Source organism: Chenopodium album, chromosome 10, assembly GCF_948465745.1.
Source record: "Chenopodium album chromosome 10, dcCheAlbu1.1, whole genome shotgun sequence".
In the NCBI taxonomy this organism is placed as follows: Eukaryota; Viridiplantae; Streptophyta; class Magnoliopsida; order Caryophyllales; family Amaranthaceae; genus Chenopodium; species Chenopodium album.
In genome coordinates this window covers 18,080,586-18,101,816 of record NC_137843.1, presented here as the reverse complement: position 1 = coordinate 18,101,816, position 21,231 = coordinate 18,080,586, and the positions used below count along the sequence as shown (strand labels likewise).

Genomic DNA, 21,231 nt, shown 5'->3' with positions numbered 1-21,231 from the left:
GTTTGGTATAGGTTTTTTAGAGGGATGGAAACGGAATCATGTTAGTTTTTCCATTACAGTGTGTTTGGTTACGGACTAAAGTAACACAAACCGTTAGTAAGGGGTAACCCAATCCACCCAATTGTTTCCGCTATAATAAGTGAGGAAACAAATTCTCTTTCCTTCCTCTAACACAAAAAATAAAGAAAGCTCGACAATTCTCAAAATTGCTCGACAATTCTCTGAAAATTCCCAAAATTGTTCGACGATTCTACAAGGAAAGCTGCAATTCTCCAGATCTTGCTCCTAAATTTTCAATTTTTTACTGCAAATCTTCATAAATTATCACAGGTTTGCGATCTTCATTTCTCTCATTCAATTTCTAGGGTTCATGTAGTATCAATTTTTGAATGTTTGAATCTGATTTTGTGCATATGCATTGATCAAAGTTGTTTTTGTTTGATTTTTTATTGTATTATTGTAATTACTTCAAGTTTCAGCTTCGAATGTTATTATTTTAAGCTTTAATTCATTTATTTTTGATGTCAGAATATTGATATATGTAAAATCATCTTTTGTACAATGCATTTGATGCAATTAATCGTAATATTATGATGTGAATCTTAGCTCAATAGCTATGAATTATCATCATTGTGGTTTAATGGTGTATGTAAGCTGCGATTTCTATTGATTGCGGCTCATATTAGGTGATTCATTTGAAATTATTTAACAAACATTGGAGATTTGTATAATTTCTTCATTTGGTAATTATATCTATGTTATGAATGTAATAGATTATTACTGGTGTTGAACATGTCTTATTTTGGAGTTTTGTATAAGGTTACTTATTTTTATTTTGTGTTTTCCCCCTAAATTTCCCCAATTATTAAGAAGTTCATTAGAATTTTGATTTGGGATGGTTATCTAGATATGAAATGACAAATTCAGATTATGAAATTAAAGAATGTATCTGAAGAATAAGAATGTATCTGTCTATGTTGGTATGAGGTACTTATTCATTGCTAAAGGGCATTACAGTGAGAAAGTTGCCGCTACTATTTTGAGTATATAGATCATGGTTTTCTGCTTAATTTTGCTTGTTTCTTGACTAGTTTACTCTTCATGATCTGGTTGACAATATTTGTTATTTGATTAACTAGAGATTGATATAACTATTGTTTTGTCGTTTATCAAGTTCAATTGCCATTTATTTTCTGTGTTTCTTGTACAATGCCTTGACTTATGCGTTCTATAAGGAAGAAAAAGCTAAAACAAATACAATTAGTAATTGCAATGGTTATTATTATGTTGATGATGTATTGGATGTGGTATATAATTTGCATTGTTACAATAAGGGGGGTTCAAATAAAAGAAAGGAAAAGAAACAAAAAATTGTTACAAATGTTAGTATTGAGAGGGCTTTATAAGGGAGAGTGATGTGAAATGCAAGAGTGAGCTTCGCGTTAATAAAAGAACTTTCAATATTATTTGTGAGATGCTTAGAGACATTGGGGGTTTGAGTGGAACAAAAAACATGTCGCTTCAAGAGATAGAGCCATGTTTTTATACACCTTGGCTCATCATAAGAAGAATAGGTCTATTGGACAATACTTCTTTAGAAGTGGAGAAACCGTGAGCCGACAATTTCACCTTGATCTAAGGGCTTTTCTCAAGTTGCATGAAGTACTACTTTACAATCCCACACCAATATCGGATGATTGTGAAGATGAAAGGTGGAAATCCTTCAAGGTATTGGTATTTTCTAAGCCCCTAAATTTTGCTAGGATTTTCTTATTTTTGCTTGTTTGTAAATAATATTTTTTCCTATTTTTGTAGAATTGTTTAGGGGCATTAGATGGGACTTACATTAATGTAAATGTGCCTTCACAAGAACGACCAAAGTATAGAACAAGAAAAGGAAGGATTGCTATGAATGTATTGGGCGTTTGTGCACCTAATATGCAATTTATTTATGTTCTTCCTGATTGGGAAGGTTCGGCCCATGATATGCGTGTATTTCGAAATGCTCTTTCTAGACCAAACGGTTTTAGGGTACCTCGTGGTAAGTGAAGGCCTTTTTTTGTGAGTATATATGTTTTATTAGTTTTGGTAAGTAGTAATCATTTTGTTTAATAACTTTGAAGGTAATTATTATTTGGCTGATGCGGGGTATACGAATTGTGAGGATTTTCTTGCTCCATTTAAAAGTCAAAGATACCATTTAAAATAATGGACGTATCGACAACCCGAAAGTGCCGAGGAATTCTATAACATGAAACATGCTAGGGCGCGAAATGTGATTGAGAGATGTTTTGGCCTACTTAAAGGAAGATGGAGCATACTTAGAAGTCCTTCATTTTTCCCTATCCGAACTCATGGACGTATCGTGATGGCTTGTTGCTTATTGCATAATCTAATTAGAAAATTCATGCCTACGGATGATATAAAAGAAGATGAATTGAGTGAATCCAATGATGATTCCGAGAGTGATTCCGATGATGAGAGGGAATTTATTACAAGTGTTGCTACTTCAGATCATTTGACCAATTTTAGAAACACATTAGCCCAAGATATGTTTAACGATTGGAGGGAGAGAGGTAGACATGGTCAATAACACAAAATGTATGTTTGTTGATGCAAAAGACAAAGCTACCGGAGATGCAAAAGACAAAGCTACCAGAAATGAAAGTGAATCGTTTGTTGATGCTATAGAAGATATGGATCAAGAGACTGATAAGAAACCATTGAATGTCGAGAGTGATGAAGAAGATGATGTGAATTCTACTCATTCGGACACTTATTCTTCTACAAGTCAATCCGGAAAACGTCCCATGAAGATAGAGGATGATCATTCAACTCCTTCAAAAATGGCAAAAGTGAAGGCTTCTACGATTCATTCTTCCGCAAGTAATTCCACTACTCAATCCGGAAAACATTCTACAAAAGCAAAGGAGGCTAAGGTAAAGGGAAAGAACAAGGTAGATTTGAAGAGTTTGTGTAGGAATGATGATGATGATTTGGTGGCCTCCCTCCATGATGTTTCTAACAATTTTGGGAAGATATTTGAAAATATCAATGTTAATCTTGGGACTATGGCTAGTGCATGGTCTAAAGCGGAAGAAAGAGAGCAAAGGATGGATGAAAAAGTGAACAAGGTTTTGGATGAGGTGATGAAGTTAGATGGAATTTCTCCATCCGAAGCGTTAGAGGTTGCTACAATTCTCATGGCGGAAGAACATAAGCTTCGTATCTTCTATCAAGCGCCAACAAATATGAAGAAACAATATGCAATTGATCTTCTTAAGAAGAAGTAGAAAGTTTTATCCTAAGTTGTTATGAAGAAACAAGGTTTTGGATGGTTTTTGAATGCTTTTTTTTTGTTATTTGTTTTAATTTGAGAATACTAGAATTTTAATGTTTTTGTAATCAACAAGTTATGTGACTTTGCCTATATCTAGCATATGTTATATTATGGTAATCGGTTCAAAAAAAAAAAAAAAAAAATATATATATATATATATATATATATATATATATATATATATATATATATATATATATATATATATATATTATGGTAATTGGTGTTGCTCTACATTGTATAATGTATAGCAAAAAATAGCCAAGACAACAAAAACTAAAAGGAAAGCTATTTGTTTCAAGTTATCTATGCCAAACAAAAGGAAAGGGATTGGTTATAACTTAGTAATACCAAACAACTAGTAAGGGTAATACTATACATTACCCTTTCCCCTCCTAATTTGTTTCCATTCCATTACATTTACTAATTTGATACCAAACGCCCCCTAAGTGGGGAAATTCCGGCCAAGATATCAAGCTGCATCAACCTACAAAATCTTTCTTTAGGTATCAACAATCTACAGTGGGAACTTCCAACGGGATTAGGAGCATTATCCAATCTCAAACACCTTTCGGTTAATAAACTCACTGGTAAGATTCCTCCATCTTTTTCTAACTTTTCCTCTCTTCTAACTTTAGCCTTGTCTGACAACTAACTACATGGGAGACTTCCTATGGAATTAGGAGCATTGCCTTGTCTCCAATTCTTGGTGCTTCCTTCAATAGTTTGACTGGTATGATTCCCCCATCCATCTTCAACCTCTCCTCCCTTCAAATTATAGATTTGTCGTACAACCAACTACAGGGAAGATTTCCACCTCTTTTTTCTTCACTTCCTCAATTAAATTATATATATCTTTCCTCTAACCATTTGTCAGAACCATTACCAATATCCTTATCAAACCTCACAAGTCTTCAAGGAATTGAGTTGGCTTTTAACTACTTCACAGATAGCATTACCAATTTTCATTTTAGACACCTCCATAACCTGCAAAAGCTAAATCTTGGTGAAAATAGTTTGAAGGTGACATCTCTTTTATTAGTTCATTGGTTAATTGTAGCAAATTGGATAAACTTGTTTTGCAACAAAAATTCACAGGATTACTACCAAGAGTAGTAGTCAATCTTTCCACTACTTTAACATGGTTTGATATTAGTAAAAATTTATTAAGTGGAGGATTTCCTAAAGATTTTAGTAATCTCATCAATCTTAGAATCATATTCATGTCAAGAACTAGGCTCCTCACTGGAACCATCCCTCAAGATCTTGGAAAGCTTCATAAGCTTGAGGAATTATATCTCGATAACAACAAATTGACAGGTGAAATTCCTATTTCAATTGGAAATTTATCGCGTTTGAGCATAGTGAACTTATCATATAGCAATTTGCAAGGCAGAATACCTCCAAGCCTTGGCAATTGCAAAAGCCTATTATATTTGAGTCTATCGAATAATAATTTCAATGGACCATTGCCTAAGAATCTCTTTGCAGGATCTGCCAAGTTTATTGTATTAGATTTATCTTATAATAAATTAGAAGGGCTCATACCTATTGAGATCAGCAAGCAAGTCAATGCAATAGTGTTTTGTGTGTCTGGAAATAAATTGATACGCGAAATTCCTGATGTCTTTAGCAGCCTATCTGAACTTTCAATACTGTACATGGATGATAATATGTTCTGTGGTTCAATTCCTACAACATTCGCCTCTTTGAAAAGTCTTTCACAAGTTGATCTTTCAAAGAACAATCTTTCTGGCATCATTCCTGAATTTCTTTCTACCTTTCCCATGATAAACCTCATAAACCTATCTTGCAATAATTTTGAGGGAAGTGTTCCAACTACAGGAGTATTTGCGAATACAAGAGCAATAATTCTGGATGGAAATAGTAGGCTTTGTGGCGGAATTTTGGAGCTGCATCTACCAAGATGTGTGAAGAAAAAAGGGAAGAAAAGAAGAATGTTTCATACTCACAAGCTGACATTTATGATAATATGTGTTTTTTTTTTTTTTTTTTTTGCTATCATTCATGGCCACATGCATATGGCTCTACCTGAAACGTCGTAGCAAAAAAGAGAAATACTTATTTGATGCACTACGGAAAGAGTCATTCCTGAAAGTGTCCTACGATATGCTGCTCAAAGCAACTGATGGATTTTCTTCGAGTAATCTACTTGACTTGGGTACTTTTGGGTCTGTGTTCAAAGGAATGCTTGATGGAAAGACGGTTGCCATTAAAGTACTCAACTTGCAACAAAGAGGTGGGTCCAAGAGTTTCATGGCAGAGTGTGAGGCATTGAGGAATATTCGTCATCGTAATCTGGTTGGTATATTAACAGCATGCTCAAGTATGGATTTCTAGAGAAATGATTTCAAACCTCTTGTTTACGAGTTCATGCCCAATGGAAGTGTTGAGAGATGGCTACACGAAGATGGAAATATGAGCCTTCTCCAAAGGTTAGATATAGCCATTGATGTGGCCCATGCAATAAATTATCTTCATTATGAGTGTGGAAGCCAGATTGTGCACTGCGATCTAAAATCGAGCAACATATTGCTTGACGATGACATGGTTGCCCGTGTAGCAGATTTTGGGTTAGCAAAGGTTCTTGATCCTCCCATGCATCCAAAGCAGTTCAATTGGCATTAGGGGAACTGTTGGCTATGCTGCTCCAGGTAATTAATATTATGACATCACAAATTTTTTTTTTGGACAATCTTCCATTAAAGAATATTTAAATCACTTAATTATCATGCATGTGATTTATTATAGTAATGGTTTCTATATTTACATCTAAAATATTTATTATATAGAATTTCTACAAAATATTTGGGACATTAAATATAAAATGAGTATATTATTATAGGCATATATAGGTAGGATACATAATATTCTTTTGCATTCATGGATATATAAACTATTTGATGGAAATTTGTTTGTCATTAAGAGTACGGCTTGGGAAATGAAGCATCTCTTGAGGCTAATCTCTACAGCTACGGAATTCTACTTCTTAAGCTAATGACAAGAAAGAGACCCATCAACGATATGTTTAATGATCACTTTAACCTCCATATGTACGCAAAGGCAGCATTACCAAATCAAGTGTTGCATATTGTTGACTCAACACTTTTGGAGGAAGAAAGTGATGAAGCAGATGAAACAAGACCACGAACTCAAGTGATACTTCAAAACCGAGAGGAGTGCATGGTGTCTGTCATTAAGGTTGGAGTTGCTTGCGCAAGTCAATATCCACATGATCGAATGAAGATAAGGGAAGCTATAAGCGAGCTATATCATGCAAGAAACATCCTTTGCAAACCAAGAGGTACACTAATATAAAACTTGTCTAATCAACTATTTTTCTTGTCATTCAACTAATTATAAAACTTGTCCAATCAACTAGTACAATTGATGGTAATGTTAGTGCCTAATTGCAGGGGCAACGTATCTGTACACGAGATGATTGGCCGTCCTAAATCCATAGCAAGCCAAAGAAGCTAGCATGTTGCTACTCTAGAGGTATCTAGGGCATGATTATAAAAGAAATGACACATTTTAGTATGAGCTCAAATAAAATAGTTAATTTTTTTTTTCTTTTTTTTTTCGTGTAGCTATTATATCATACATGTAGTGCTGTCAAATTTCAAACCGAAACCGTTTAACTGCCCGAAACAAACCGACCCAAATGAGAACCGAACCGATTAAAAACCGTTTTTTTGAAACCGAAAACCGACCCGAACCGTATGTGAATGAACTCGAAACCAAACCGATCCAAATAACGTTACACCGTATAAGAACAGAACCCGTTAATGAACCGAACCAGTTCTAAACCGAACTGAAATCAAATCGAACCGAAAAAGAACCGAACTGTTTCTAACCCGAAACCGCTTTCAACCCGAAACCGTTTGAATCGGGATAAAAATCATTTACACCGAACCGTTAACAACACGCGACCCGTTTGCACCGAACTGTATATAAACCGAATCGTTTATTAACCGAACCGCTTGCAAACCGAATCGTTTTATGAACCAGACAGCTTATAAACACTCGGCTACAAACTAGTAAGATTGGTATGGCTAAACTTGAAACAGAACATGATATGTATTTATAAAATCAATGAGAATTTGTATATAATTTGATTCCTATTTATGAAATGATGAAGTCTCGACTTAATATAAAACTTGTTAACCAACAAAAGGATAGCAAGTACTATCAAATTTCAAACCAAAACCATTTAATTGCCTGAATTCAAACGACTCGATAAAAAATCGATTTTTTGAAACTGAAAACCGACTCGAACCGTAATTTAGTAAACTCAAAATGAAACCGATCAGAATAACGTTAAACTGTAGAAGAACCGAACCAATTATAAACTGAATCGAAAAAGAACCGAACTAGATATAAACTGAATCGAAAAAGAACCGAACTAGTTATAAACTGAACCGAAAAAAACCGAACTGTTTCTAACCCGAAACCGTTTTCAACCCGAAACTGTTTGAACCGGGATAAAAACCATTTACACCGAACCATTAACAAACCACGACCCGTCTGCACCGAACTGTTTACTACCCGGACTGTTTACAACCCGAACCGAATTAAAACCGCTCAAGAATAAACCGAAACCGAATCGAATTGATAACAATTTAAACCGAACTGAAACCGACCCGCGAGACACTTAAATCGATTTCAAACCGACCCGATTTAATACCAAACCGATTTCAAACCGAACCGAACCCGAACTGTCAAACCGTTTTGACAGTACTACATACATGCATCCAAGTATTGTAAGTAACTACTGTTCTTTCTTAACAATATAATTAATTCATGTTCTATGATTATGTCTATGCAATAGTTGAATTAGAAATTTCAAACTAATTGTTCTTTTATTGTCCTTAATTTTTGACACTACAAAACAGAGTTAACCTCATTATGGATACCTTAAAGTAGATAAGTATACATAAAAAAAATAAAAAAATAAAAAGACCTTGACACCAAGTGACCTGCTGAACTATTCAATACGTATGTAAAGGTTGTCTCCCTCAAATCTTTTAGGATTCTCATCACAATTCACCAAAGATTATTGAATAATCTTGTACGAAGTAAACAACTAAGCTCGCCATGATAGACACGGTAGAAATAAAAAAAAAAACGAAAGCTGGCCGTGTTAGACAGTGTACCATTTTTAAAATCTTTGTGAACTTACAATAAGTTATTGGCTTATCGTTATATCTTACACGAACTATATAATGAAATGGAAAAGGATGGCTATAATTCAACACAAAACAAAACCTGCAAATACTTTAAAAAAAAAATAAAATAAAATTTTAAGGAAAAAATAATACAAATTGATGAAGTCAAGCCATCTCAACTCCCAAGTCTTTCATATGTACAATCACAAGCAATCCTTTCCCTATTGCTTGTATATGGAATGCAACATCTTAGAGTCGCCAAGACGCCAATGCCTTTCGTAACCAGTGACGGATCCAGGATTTACGAGATAATGGGTCACCATCAATTATTAATCACTTGTGAAAGTATATATATATATATATATATATATATATATATATATAAATTTAGGTCTAGTTCATTTAATTTCAATCCAAAAAATATATAAAAAATAAATTATATTACAATCAAATCGATTTCAATCCAAAAATAGGGCACAAAACCCATACTACAACCAAATAATACTTAAAATAAAATCCATCTTACAACCGGAAAGTACTACAAATAACATGTTACAAACAAATGTACGATAGAACATTTATTTAAAATTTTTAAAATGGGATGCAAATATATAAATACATAGTATATAAATAGAACCAAAAAAAAAAAAAAAAAAAAAAAAAAAAAAAAAAAAAAAACTGAAACAAAAACAAAAATGAAATAACTTCAATTTTAATTTTAATATAACCATTGTCTTTTAAGTATAGAAAGACAATGTAATTGCTGTTTGTATCCTTTGATAAAAAAAAAAAAAAAAAAAAAAAAAAAAAAAAAAAAAAAAAAAAAAAAAAAGTATAGAAAGAAAGCAGTGTGAAACTCTAAAAATGCAATAGCAGCATCAAAGAGACCTGTCTTTTTTATTTATTTTTTTTTAATCGAACTTCAATTTTCTTTTACTGGGCTGATGATGCACGTGCACCAATGTACACCTACATAGTTCCACCACTATTTGTAACGAAAAGATTATATGCGTTGATAATTGACCATTAGGAGTAAACTTATTGATCATAGTCAGTGCGGAAATTCCCACCAACATTTCCGATGTAGCTAACATTTCGGGTTGCATTAGCCTACAAGTTCGGTTTGCATTAGCCTACAAGTTCTTTATGACTTTATGTAGCTAACAGCTATATGCAGGGAAAACTTCCGATGGGATTAGGAGCATTCTCTAATCTCAAACAATTGTCCAATAACTATCTTTCAGAATCAAATTCTTTGGAGGAGTATGATCCAAACCATTGTGATGAAAATGCAAAATCGAAAGAAAATCTGAAACAGAGATTTTGCATCTAAAATCATGTTCATGGAGTCAAATTTTGGTTTATCTACAGTATCTAGTTTTCTATACCTAATGTCCCTTGTCACTTGTAAACAAATGTGTAAAATGATGAAAAATAATGACTTGATAATAATCCTTAATTTTCCACACTACAAAACACATAGTTTACTTCATTTAAGGCAGGCAAAATTGATAATGACCTTAAATTCATTCCATATATGATATTTCCGCATCAATGCACACAAGTGACCTTGACACAAGTAGAGACAAAGACCTTGACTCAAGTGACTACAAGGTGAAGGCATAAACTTGATGAGTCATTTGTAGTTTTCTTAAGTCAAGTCAAGCGGAAACAGTTAAAATTACATCTCCCTTAATCTTTATACGTAGTAGTAGGCTTCTCATCTGTCAAATTTGCCAAAGAATTTTCAATACGAGTATTAGCCCAGGTCCTTTCTCCGTATTTAATGATTCCAGAGACAAACATTGGGATAGCTACATAGTTGAGCTGGGTGAGTCTCAAAGACTAGACAAAGATGTAAAATGCAACCAATACCTGTACTAAAAGCCCCAGTAAGTGCCGCAACCACAATGCATTTTCTTCCATGGAGTAAGCAGTAATAGTATCTGGACCACCAAGGTGCAAGAGAAGAATTGGCGCCCACAATGCTTATAGTACGTTGCTGGAATCGACTGTGTCATCACCTTGTTGATTAGACAAACTGCCAAGAGCAACAGTAGCAACCCAGTCAGCAGATAAGTAGGCAAGCCAAAGTGTGCACAAAATTAATGGGAGAGAATTTGGTCAACGTCGCCTATTAAAGCGGCTTTGGAGGGCATGAATTGGAATCTTGGAAGTGGGAGATATAAGTGCTCAAGGATTTAAAGAATAATGGAAGCAGAACTGACGCTTATTGCATCGCTAAATATGGATCAAAATGGGTTCGAACACGGACAATTACAGACAGCTCTAATCCAATGTGGAATGAACATCATCGTTAGGAGGTTTTTGATCCATTTACAGTCATCACCATTGCTGTGTTTGATGATTATCACTTTCATGATTATGGTGGGGCAAATGAATCTAGCATGGGCAAGGTCAGAATTCGTGTTTCTACCCTTGAATCTGGACAGATTAACAGGCATAGGTACCCACTACTAGTCATGCATTCCTCAGAGGTGGAGATGACGGGGGAAATTGAACTGGTGGTAAGCAGCACTTGTACATCATGGATTAACATGTTGCAACTTTATTCAAGACCTCTGCTCCCTAAAATGCACTACATTCACCGTTTGTGTGTACGGCAGCTTGACCCCTTGAGAGACATAGCCACTCAGATAATCTCAAACTGGCTTGGTAAGGCAGAACCGCCGTTAAGGAAAGAGATTGTTGACTACATGCTAGATGTAGACTTGAATATTTGGAGTTTAAGAAAGAGCAAGGCAAATTTCCTCAGAGTCATGAATTTTCTTAGATGGTTTGATCAGATATATAAGTGTGAGAGGCCTTTTCTGACTATTTTCTTCCACATTCTTCTCACAACTCTTTTGCTCTACCCTAAGGCATTGCCATCCATTATCTTTTTCTCACTCTTCTTGATTAGCATCTGGAACTACAGATGGCGGCGTGCTTGGCACCCACCTCATATGGACTCTCACTTGTCTCTTGGTGATATTGATGACCCCGATGATCTAGATGAGGAGTTTGATACATTCCCAACCCCCCAACCATCTTATACTGTCAATATGAGATATGATCATCTCAGAAGTAAAGGGAGTAGGATACAGGCTGAATTAGAGAAGTGGGCTACTATAGGTGAAAGGTTTCAGTCCCTCATTACCTGGACAGATCCTAGAGCAACTCCAGTGTTTTTGCTTTTCTGTATTTGTACCTCTATACTTTTATATTTCATAGAATTCAGGATAATTGCAGCTATTCTCGGCTTTTACCTACTAAGACACCCATGGCTCCGCATCATCAAGTTTCCTAAATCACTAGTCAACTTCTTCACAAGGTTGCCTTCTAAGGCCGACTTTATGTATTTGTAAACACTAATACAGCAGCAAAAAGCAGTGAAATCCAGTGAGATGTAAGAGGTGCACTCGTCTGATCTTTTGTTAATAACATACATCGTAACCTTGTTCATTCAATATTTCAATGTATTGTTATACAACTTAGAACTTCTTGTTTATTCAATAAATCTTACTCTCTTTATCCCATAATTTAGAGTCCTATAAAAGCCCTCATTTCTAAGAATTCTAACACACTTCTCCTTGCGTCTATCCTAATAATATTACTCCTAAACATGTGCACAAAGTTACATAAATAGGACTCTTCCCAATTCATATGGAACAAAGAGAGTATCACCATCAAATACCGTTTTTACAAGAGGTACACCAATACACAACAAAAAATCACCTAATGTTTACCATAACCCGCCTTCGATACAAGCTCAGCCCCAATCCTTGTGGGCTGGTCTCAGGCTCAACTTAACTTAACTAAACTTAGCCATAATACTACCTACAACTAAAAAACAACACCATAGTTGGATTAACAGGCATTCAATGAACTGGGTAATTAATTTCTTGTAAAAAAGAGAAGAATAATTTTATATACCAAAAACAGAAAATCCCGATTCAATTCCAGAAAAAGAGGATCAAATTCACAATTAATAACTCTGAACAATATACAAATAGGTTCCGGTAATATAAGTTCTGGGTATACTAAAGTAATTATACTATACAATTATTAACAGAGAATTAAGCAGCAAGCCAAAAATAAAGGAAAAGATATATAGTGAACAATTTAATCAAAAAATTAAGAAAGAAAAAGGGAGAATTTAGCTACTTACCAACCCATGAAAAGAGGGGTAAATATTGCTCGGATGTAATCAATGAATTGCTACTGTATTTTACTTGATCTTGTGGAATTATCGCCATTGATGATGTAAGTGGAAACTTTCAGCAGATAATTCTTTCTCTGCTTTTTCTTTTTTTTTTTTGAGGGTTTGGTTTTACAAATTAAAGTCCTACTCAATTCATCTTAATTTTTTTAAAGTGAAATTATATTCAGGAAAATTTCACAAGAATAATCCAACCTTTTGCTGGTTTTCCCAAAATAATGCAACCTTTGAATTAACCCTGAATAATCCCACCTTTGATATATATTCTCCAATACCGAGCCTAAGTAACCGGTTACCTTAAGATTAGGTAATTTAATTTTTTTTTTCCTCCATGAACACCTTTCTTCCTCCTTCCTCCATGAACACAACCTTCATCCTAACCTCCATTACCACCTCGTCCTTCATCCTTCCTCCATCACCATGAACCGCAATAACCACCACCTCCATCTTCGTCCCAACAGCCAGTCAACCACCTCCATCTTTTCTCCATATTACAAACCACAATCACCACCACGAAGGGAGAGAGAAGGAAAACGGGGAAAGGGAGGTTTTGAAAGTGGAGACAGGAGGGGGTGGTTTCCATGGGTTTTGGTGTGACGGTGGGGGTTTGTGGGTTGGTTGATGGTGGTGCGGAGGTTTGTGGGTTGGTTGATGGTGCGTGGAGGTTTGTGGGCTGGTTGATTTTGTCACGGGAAGACGGAAGTTGGGACGGCGGGGGTTTCTGGTTTGGTTGATGGTGGTGCGGAGGTGGGTCGGTGGGTGGATCGACGGTGGTGTTGTGGGGCTGTGGCGGTGCGGATGATGGTGGATTGACGGTGGGGTTGATGGTGGGAAGCTAAGGGTGGGTTTTTGTTTTTTTTTATTTTTTCCAATGTTTTGGGATTTTTTTATATTTTTTTCATTTTTTAGGATTTTTTTAAAAATTAAGTTTTAAATAACAAAAAAAACAAACAAATCAATTAGAAGCTAACACGTGTCTTGGCAACCGGTCATAGGGGGTATGGTGAATTGCTGGGGGCGGTGTGGGAGAATAATAGATAAATGTGGGATTATTCGGGGTTAATCCAAAGATTGGATTATTTTGGAAGAACGGGGTTGGATTATTCTTGTGAAATTTTCCTTATATTTATTGAACTTAAATTATATGAGTGACAAATGTTTTGGGTGTTTTTGTCCCTCGGGAAAGTTACGTCACAAAGACTGGTCCGGCTCGAGTTGTACTTGCAAAAACACGGAGATTCCGGGTGGTGGAGCTCCGCCTCCGAAGATCAAGTTAGTAACTTGAAAGAGAATAAAGAGTACGGAAATTTAGGTGGGGATCTGCTTGGATTCCAAGCTCATGTGTTTCTCTGATGAGAGAGAAAGTAGGTGTAATAAATGATTGAATGTGTCCCCAAAATGGAGAAATATCTTCCTATTTATAGGGTCATTGGTAGGTGTGCCCCTATCTAGGTCACTTGACCTAGATTTTAGTGGGCTGCGCCGAATTACGGCGGTTTCTTGGGATTTGGGCCCTTGAAGGCCGCCATTTCAGAATCTATCTGAAGGTGCCACGTGTCAGATGGCTAGGGAACCACTTGGGTCAGTCTGGTCTTGACACGTGGCCTTCTCTTATTGGGACACCTGTCTAGGATAATTTTTACCCTAAACAACTATCATCCATCAATAGTTTATTACTTAAAACACCAAAAAAAAAAAAAAAAAAAAAAAAAAAAAAAAAAATAGCATTACTTATCATCTCACTTATTTAGGTCAAGTATTATAAGTCATTGATAATTCGATTTTAACTTGACTTCAAGATAATAATAACACAAGAATTGATCGAATGAGAATTCTAATACTCCATAATTATTAATGACTCGTATAAAAAATGAGACACGAATGACTTGATATCGATCCAATAGTACGGTAATAACTCGATAATTACTCTAGTTTAATATTAACCTTTTTTATTTTACTATTGAATTTGGGCAACCCAATTAATTTTCAGTCAAACATGAAAAGTATTGGATTGATTCAAAATTGAATCATCCTTATCTTAATCAAACTAAACTTAACCGAATCGAAATCAACTTGATCCAATTAACTGAAACTAACCAGGTTAAAAGAACCCGATCTAAAGTCCAAACCGAATATGAACCAATATGAAGTTTTACCCTACCCCGACTCAACAGACCTTGACCCAAAATCGACCCAACCTGAAAATGACCTAAACTGATTCGGGACGGGTTAATAGGGTGACCTTGACCCAAACATACCCGACCTGTTATGAGTTAAACTAAATTACATCATATTATATATCCAAATGACACCTTTATTGAGTCTAGTTTAGTAGTCTATACAAACTTGTAGCCCTACCTTATAAAAAGTATAAGAAAGCTCTTATGATTTATTTTTTTTTTTTTTTTTTTTTTTGTGGTTGGTAAGGAGAAGGCAGTTGTTGAAGGCTGGTCTCGAGACCAGGTACATACTAGCTTAAGACCCGTGCCCTGCACGGTAAGTCTAATTTTTTTAAGACAATTATATCCAACAAATAAAATTTGATAAAGCATACAAATCAAATATATAGAAATTATAATGTCATAATCTCTATTAATAGGCAAAGTAATAAATTATCTAAAAAATGGATTTTTTTTAGTCTGCCCGAACTCAAGAACTTTTCAGGCCGGACTTGATCAGGTCTAGTGGCCATATTAGTGAATACTTATTTATAAATGCATTTTTAATAAACATCAAAAATCAATCGAATAACAAACTAAAATTGTTTAAAACATTATTAGCAAAAGTGCAAACATACACAAAATTACAAATAATATATCACCTTTATATCTAAAAAAATCATTTGTTAAACACAACATTTATTTTATATCTATACTATAGTTTATAAATCAATTTGTGATAATATGTACGTATAGTAGTAAAATTTCACAAACAAAATTGTAATTAACTTGAATATATAATTATTTTGAATTGAAATTGAAATAAAATATTAGCTAGAGATATTTGAAAACAAAAAATTAAGTGATGTTTAAAGTAATTTATGTAACATCTATTAAATGAATCAATTTATTATAATTTTTTTGGCAAAATCTAATAATACTCCATTTAAAAGATAGTTAAAAAGGAGTTGAAATAATAATTTTTTTTTTTTTGAAGGAGTAGAAATAATTATTTAGGTAATTTTTATAGAATAATTATGAGCACCAAATAAAAAGGAATATACACTACTAAAAATTGGCCAAATTGCGACCGGCGCAAACGGTCGCAAAAAATAGTAAAAACGGTTGCAAAACATAATTGCGACCGTCAACGGTCGCAACATGGCGGTCGTTATTATCATGGTCGCAAAAAAAAAATATTACGACCGTTTGACGGTCGCAGATTTTTTACGGCCGTTTTCCCTATTTTCAACGACCGTTTCAATAACGGTCGCAAATATTAGAAATTGCGACCGCCTTTTGAAACGGTCGCAAATATTGAATTTAGCGACCGTCATAAGCCGTCGCTAAAAGTTTTAAAAAAAACAAAAAAAAAAGAAAAAAAACCCACCCACCCACACCCTTAACCCAGATCCTACCCTTAACCTAGATCCCACCCACACCCTTAACCCAGATCCCACCCAAACCACCACACTGCACACCTTAAAACACCACCTAATCACCACGAAAACCCCAGCCAGCCACCACGGAAACCCCAGCCACCATGAAAACCCCAACCACCACGAAAACTAGCAAAAATCAACCCAAAACAAAGATAAAATCAAACCCAAAAAGCCAAAAAATCCAAACAAAAATTCAAACGAAAAAAAAAGACAAAATTCCAATGAATAAAACATGGGAATTCGAATTAAAACATGGAATTTCGAATTAATAAAAAAAACAGAGAAAATTCAAAGTAATTAACCATAATCAACCAAAAAATCAAATTCGAAATAAAATTAACAAAAATCAACCCAAAAATCGAAACGAAAATCAAGCATACATAGTAAAATTAACAAAATAACAAAAATCAAACCCAAACATTAACCAAAAAATGAAAACGAAAATGAATCCCAAAATGAACAAAAATTAACATTCGAATACTGAAATTCGAACAAAAAATAAAAAAAAATTCGAATAAAAACTCAGACAAACAAGTATAAACACGTACGATAACATACCTTAAACCTCGAGTTGACTTCGAATTTCACCTCAAATTTGGTTTAATAAGGCCAAATTCGACAATGAAAAGTCTAGATCTAGACTTTTCATGGTCGAATTTGACCTTAAAAACCATCAACTTGCTTAGCCATAACATTGTGACGGTGGAGATAGTGGTGGTGGGCTAAAGCTTGACGATGGGGGTCATGGTGGTTACGGTTGGCGTCGGTTGAATGTTAGGACGATTTTCGATCTATTTCCGGCAATAAAAGTCAATTAATAATGAAGGAGGAGAAGAGGAATGGCAAGAAGGAAAGAAGGAGCGAAGGAGGAGAAGAGGAATGAAGTAGGAGAAGAGGAATGGCGAGAACGAAAGAAGGAGCGAAGGAGGAGAGAGAAACAACTGTGAGAAAAGAGAGAGGAATTGAAAGAGAAAGAGAAAAGAGAGAATGAGCGGCTGCTGAATGAGTGTGAAGTAATTAGGGTTTGTGAATAAGGTATGCTTTTATACCGTTTTTTTAAATTAAAAAATAGGTCTTTTACGACCGTCTTTGCCGGTCGCAGATTATTATTATTATTTACGACCGTCTCTTTGACGGTCGCAGATTATGACATTTACGACCGTCAGAGACGGTCGCAGATTTTGACATTTACGACCGTCTCTTTGACGGTCGCAGATTATGTCATTTACGACCGTCAGAGACGGTCGCAGATTTTGACTTTTACGACCGTCTCTTTGACGGTCGCAGATTATGACATTTACAACCGTCTTTGACAGTCGCAAACAATTTATTTTAATTTGGAATTATTTTTAATTGTTCAAACAGCCTTGCGACCGTCTAAAAGGCTAAAAACGGTCGTAAAACGGTCGCAAATTTGCGACCGTTGTCGAAGCAGTCGTAATATTGCGACCGCATAAAAAACGGTCGCAAAATATGAATTTTGCGACCGTTTTTCAGACGGTCGTAGAAAAACGGTCGCAATTTAGCCGAATTTTAGTAGTGATATATTTGTAATAAAGATAATATAAATGATTTGGAATGATATTATTATAGAATCAAATATTTAAAAAAAAAAAAAAAAGTTTAAAAGGGGAAGGGGAGTTTTGGAGGAAAAACAGCACCAGGATGTGACACGTGTCATTCCCGGTGTCTGTTTTAGTATTAAGTTATTGATTCATGGTCCCTCATTCAGAAATGAACATTTTTTAACTGAACATATTTTACAATAATTTTGTCTTTGTCAATGATTAAATGTTCATTTTGATGCACTATGATGTTAATTTTAATAAACTACTAGGGCAGCCAACGCACGCGTTGCGCGTGGAATGGCTAGCCTTTGCAACTTAATTTTACTTGTCTTGTGTTTGCACTTTACATGGAGGAATAAAAGACCGGTAAAGGAATATAATTATATTGCTTAGGCATTGTTTGTTTGTAGTCGTGCTAAGTTGAATGTTACGTGTGAAATATCTCGTATATTAAAAAAAATCTTTATTTTTATTATTTGTATATGGTGATTCTTTTAATTGGAATACTATGTAGAGTTACATTAGAATATAATTGTTAGGTTTTTCAATGATAATGCAGAAAAGGAAAAATGTTAGAATTGTTATTTGTTTATTTTCGCAGTGTTAATATTAGCATTACTTAATTGTGGTGGTACAATACAAAATAGAGAAAGAATCATCAATGATGAAACCGAAACGACCAATTCCTAATCCACCACAGTGGCTAACAATATTAATCAATGAGTTCATTTCATCCATCACAGAGGCTAACAATATTAATCAATGAGTTCATTTCTAATTTAAAAGTACAATCCTTCTAGATGAAACCGAAACAACCAATTCCTTCACACACTTATGCCCAACCGTACATGATATGTGTATATATTATACTAAAGCAGCCTATATCCACCTATCAAGTCCAGTCTAACCAATGAGTTCTTAGACTTAAGAAGTCCTGTATAATGTATAGTGACTAAATTCAAGTCCAGACTAAATTATGAAATTAATCTTATCTTACACTGATGAATTGCTCATATGCTAAAATAATGATCTGTAATAGAATCCCAGTGTTATCCTATCATTACAGGTTATGAAGTTCAAAATCCATAGTAGAATGTTCTTAACTTAATGATAATCCTGTTTTAAATCTATGGACTTTGCTCCCAGAAAATTCGGCCGCCCTCTTCCACCGCCTCCCCCTCTCCCTTCCTCAGCGTTCCCGTTTCCAGACCATCGATAGCGAAAAAGGTCCTCGTTATATATTCCTTTTCCGCTATATATTGGTATAGTCGACTTTTTTTTTGCCACAATTTGATTTGGAAATTTTGAGAAGGTGGTGAACAAAGATGTGAAATTTAGTACTTGGAAATGGCAAAGATAGTGTGGAGAGAGAAAGTTAAAAGCTTTCAAGAGATGGAGTCATGGAGAGGAGGAGAGAAAGCTCAAATGTGTAGGGAAATGTAGACGGGTAAGAACAATTTGAAGTTGGACTGTTGGAGAACAAAATTACAAATAGGGGTACAAAGGTAAAACACATTTTGAAGGGTAAATAGGGGTACAAAGGTAAAATAACATTTTGAAGGGTATAAAAGTCCGTGTACTATTCATAAGAACAACTTTCTACTTTTTATAAGGTAGGGAAATGTTTATTTTCATGTCGTATGATGTTTATTTGTAATAAAATAAATCTTCATTTCTTTTTTAATTATTACAAATTGTTGTGTTTGTTCAATTGTATAAAATATTCGTTTTTATAGTAAAGGATATTCAATTGTATAATGTTGGTGGTGGTGATGAATGTAAACTATCAACTGATATCGGCGTCAATTCCAAGTGTCTGTTCACATTTACTGAATTGAGCTGAACTAAACTGAATTGATTGGAGCTGAACTGAACTGAACTGATTGGAGCTGAGCTGAACTAAACTGAATTGAGCTGAAATGAATATTTTATGAGAGAGGGAAATTAAGAGCTGAACTTAACTGAACTGAATTAAACTGAACTGAATTAATTAGAGCTAAACTGAACTGAACTGAATTGAAATTAAATTAAGTAAATGTGAACAGACCCCAATTCTGGAGTTGGAGAAACTAGATTCCTGCAATAAATTACCAATATTATTTTAGTACCCAATCTCATGAATAGAAATTACATCATGCTCCTGTGTGACAAATCGAAAGATAAATACATGAATTGCTCAGTACTACTCCGTAGTACTTATTCTATACTCTGGACCCGGTGTCATGAATTGCATTACAATTATACTGTTACCGTTTTTAAATACTTGATCTATTTTTCCATGTGCGGAGTTTTAGGAATAATTGAAGAAAGTAATAAAATATAGAGGTAGTGGGGTAGGTGGAAGAAAAAAAAAATTATAAAAAAGAAAGTAGTTGAGAAAATTGGAAGATAGAGAACGTGATATTAATAAAATATGATTAAAGGTGGGTCCACTAGGTGAGAGAAATTAATTAAATATTGTTAAAAGGTTTCTAAATTAGAAAATGAAGCAAGTATTTAAAAACGGCCGGAAAAAGAAAGTGGAGCAACTATTTAAAAACAGATGGAGTATCATTTATGGATAATTGTTCACTTGTTTGGTTGATTACTGTAAAAGCTTAATTAGCGAGTTATATATGTTCAGTTATATAGCAACAAATGTACAATCTTTTTTTCAGTTTCATAGTATAGTCTCGTTATTTTATTCTTATGCTATAAATGTTCATTTTCATATATTACAATGTTCAATTATTAAATGTTTTTTTTTTATTTTTCCTAATAAATGTTCATTTTTTTTCTAGTATATGTTCATTTTTGTGATGCAAGACCAGCCAACTATGACTGGTTGCGAGTCCAGCTAAAAATTTGCAAGGAAAAGGGCCCTATCGGGCGGAAACCTCTCACAGGCCCACCCGATCCGGGTTAGCGGGTTAGACACTTTAAAAGTGGGGGGAAGGGTAAGGGGATCCCCACTCCTATAATGTCTCTACTGGGTTTAATCCCACAATTTCTTGATTATGAGATCTCTTGCTTTTATGCATAGTCTATGTACAATTATATCCCTTAAAATATTTTTTTACATATATGCACCCATTGATTATGCATAGTTACTCCATATCGTATAGAGTATTCTACAACAAAAACTTACGTCAACACTAAGATAGGGATAGAAATGTGGGCCTCCACAAAATTAGATACACCGTATAGTCCGTATGTCAAACCACATTTCAACCCAAAAAAAAAGATGATTCAATCTAAAATTCCACCTCAGCATCTAATCATCGTTGACTTCCAAGCTGTAATACACAGCCAGGATAAAGCTGGTAATCTTA

The 21,231-nt window shown here is 34.6% G+C and overlaps 1 long non-coding RNA gene and 1 pseudogene across 1 annotated transcript; one reads left to right on the top strand and one right to left on the bottom strand.

Annotated features, from left to right (window-relative positions):
- The first annotated feature begins 2,603 nt into the window (after positions 1–2,603).
- On the top strand, positions 2,604–9,862 carry LOC145564976 (uncharacterized; annotated as a pseudogene).
- Positions 9,863–10,037: 175 nt separating this feature from the next.
- LOC145562318 (uncharacterized) lies at positions 10,038–13,643 on the bottom strand. Its single transcript, XR_014094319.1, has 2 exons — positions 12,701–13,643; positions 10,038–10,570 (listed from the first exon to the last, which is right to left on the bottom strand). It is a non-coding gene; the product is annotated as an uncharacterized LOC145562318 (long non-coding RNA).
- Positions 13,644–21,231: the final 7,588 nt, after the last annotated feature.